Raw genomic sequence first — 3,075 nt, forward strand, 5'->3', positions numbered from 1 at the left:
ATTTGGATATCCAGACCTCGTGAATTCAAGGAGCTTATAGAAGGAAAGAAGCCTAAGAATAGAAGAAGAGGAAGTGTGAAAAAGAAGAGATATCCCATTTCAAAATCACTTGCATTGGTCTTAGAATTAGAATCTAGGTTTGTTGTTAGGGTACCCGACCACTTTACTTTTCAGCAAATTTTGGGTTTTAAATAAAATGGCAGTTGTCATATGGACTTTTTACATTATATTTTAGATAGTTTATTTTGATTATTTATATTGCTTGTAAAGTAGAAATTTCTTATTTTTATGATTTTTTTACATGTCGTGTTTTATTTTAGCTTGGATATGATTAGTGTTTTGTGATGATATGAATAGACTTTTTTTATAATTAAAAATTTAATAAAAATTTAGGCTCACATAAAAATTGTAACAAGTTAAGAAGTAAGCTCAGGATAACTGAGAGTTAGCATATATGTATATTATTACTTTCTCTTCTTTATTAGGCACCTCCTCACCTATGGGTTCAGGCAAACCATCTAGCCTATTAGGATGCAGTTTTATCAAGGGGATGTTTTGCAACCTCTAGGGAAAAATATATTTTCTAAACCTAATTTTAAAAATGCTTCATAATAAGTTTATGTATTTGATTCAATTAACATGCATTGCATTAGATAAAAATTGAATGAGTACAAAATTTAAATTATTTTTTACTCTTATGCACCATTTACGCTATATAAGTTGAGGGGGGAAATTTGGATTTATCTTAGATGTCAGCCCCCAATTCATCAAAACTTAAACAACTTCCCAACCCATCTTTCATAAGGATACCAAACACATGATATTAATGCATTTAGGTAGCTAGCTGGCTCCTCGATCCAGGCAAAGGTAAGTTCATATTTGCATTTCATTAAATAAGTTTAGTTACTACTTTATGGCACCCAATTTAAATTTAGATTCATAAGTAGATTTTTTAATAATACGTCCTCACCCTCAGTGAATATAATCCTAACGTTTTAATAAAATTCCAACTCAGACATAAAAATTCTCTCCTAAAATGTAAAGCCTAACATAGGGTAGACTAAGGTTGCCTCTGAGCTTCTCAGAATCTGGCGCCTCTTACATTTCCACCTTTGACTCATTAAAAACTGTTCAACGTTGAGCTTTCTCCTTGAAAAATTTCTACTTCTTTTATTATCTTTACTTTGTAATCAAAGGGTATGAAATCTCTACTTTAATTGAGAGTTTTCTTAGGAGCACCCCTCCTAGTATGTAATTAACTATTAGGGCTTGCCCCTATAGGGACTTGAGAGCCCAAGAAAAATATTTGGGAATATAGATGTCTTTTAAAAAAAACTCATTTCTAATTTTAAATGTGCTTATGGAATCTTACTATTATCTATTTAGATAATATAACATTCAACTTTTTATATTCAACTTAGAAATTATGAATTTTATAAAATCCATTCTTGCTTTTGGATGTCTTGAAGAATGTTATATACATCTTTTAGGATGATATAATCTTCTCCTTGTAATGTCTAAAAAAAGAATGAATAAATTTTCAAAATCCTATTTATATTTCTAAACACAGTCTATAAAATTACATCTCATCTTTTGAGGTGATATGTTATTCTTTGAATTATGATTGATCATAGAAATATCATTTTCTAAATCTTATTTTAATTTTGAATTCATTGTGGAATATTGTGTCAGTCTCATGAGACTGTACTTTATTCTCAATGCAGTTTTTGATAATAAAATAGGATAAATCAAAATCTGCGTGGTGACATTATTTTTTCCCATATAATTATTATTCTATCTAAAATTAGGGTGATTCCTCATGCCTAAATTGAATGTATTTTAATATGTTTTTTAGGTCTTCCACTTATAATAACATTCTTAACTTTTTAAGCATTAGACTCACCAAAATAATTCAAACTATTTTCTTTTAATTGCATAAGTGATCTTGAAACTAGAAGAACTCCAAAATTGTCAAACTTCTTAGACATGGCAACAACTTAAGCAGTCAAAATTTATAAAGCATTTAACTCAAAGACACAAGATAATCTCTTATGATTCACCTTATCAGAAGGGTACCAAAAGTTATTTATTTCCATCTCCTCTATTAGAACATAAACCTCATTAAAAGACTTTAACATTAAAGATCCCCTATCTATCGCTTTAATTATTAACCTAAAAGATCCTACAAGCTCATTATGAAAAGTCTAAATCACCAACTAATCAACCAAAGCATGATGAGGTAACTTTCTAAGAATCTCCTTGAATCTTTCCCATCTTCTATAAATTAACTTTCCATTAATTTAGGCAAATGAAGTAATATTATTCCTAAGTTTATCAGTTTTGGAAAGTTGGAAATACTTTGCTTGGAACTTATTTGATAAGTCATTACAAGTGGTTCTAAGCCTGGAAAAAATTAATTCAACCATATTTTTCCTTTATCCCTTAGAAAAAATATAAATAAAAGAAGTCTAATAGCGTCATCACTGACTCCATTATACTTGAATATTCTATAAATTTCTAAGAAACTAGCTAAGTATAGGATAGGATCCTCAATAGGAGTTTCCACTAATTGAGAATTATATACCATTTATATAACAGTATGAATTAGCTCAAATTTATTTGTTTGGATAATAGGTCGGTTGATACTCTGATGAATTCCATCTACTAAGGGATTGTCATACTGCCTAAGAGGTCTAGGATAGTCATTAAGTAAATTTTATTTGGCCATTTCTACAATTGAAGTCCTTTTACTTTTCAAATTTTTGTAAGGGTCCTTTTTATTTCTAATTAAAATAAGGGCCCCTTATTGAATCTACTACAGAAACAACTATAATAAAAAAAACTTAAATATAATAAAACAAACTAAACTCAAAATTATAAATGAAAGCAAACAGTTATAGATTCATAGCTTCACAAGAATAATGATAATAAAACAAAATATAAACTAAGTATAAATAAATTTATATGTTTTTGAAAAATATAAAAATAATTGCAAAAGCATATACTACCTTCACGAAAATGGTGCTATGAAATTGATGGGGTTGGGCTATATTGGAGTTCTAATATATATTTATA

General features: G+C 28.6%; 1 non-coding gene across 1 annotated transcript; it reads left to right on the top strand.

Moving 5' to 3' along the window:
- The first annotated feature begins 2,226 nt into the window (after positions 1–2,226).
- LOC114578395 lies at positions 2,227–2,333 on the top strand. The gene has a single exon (XR_003699433.1). It is a non-coding gene; the product is annotated as a small nucleolar RNA R71 (small nucleolar RNA).
- The last annotated feature ends 742 nt before the right edge of the window (positions 2,334–3,075 follow it).

The sequence above is a fragment of the Dendrobium catenatum genome, unplaced genomic scaffold (assembly GCF_001605985.2).
Source record: "Dendrobium catenatum unplaced genomic scaffold, ASM160598v2 original_scaffold_9099, whole genome shotgun sequence".
Lineage (NCBI taxonomy): Eukaryota > Viridiplantae > Streptophyta > Magnoliopsida > Asparagales > Orchidaceae > Dendrobium > Dendrobium catenatum.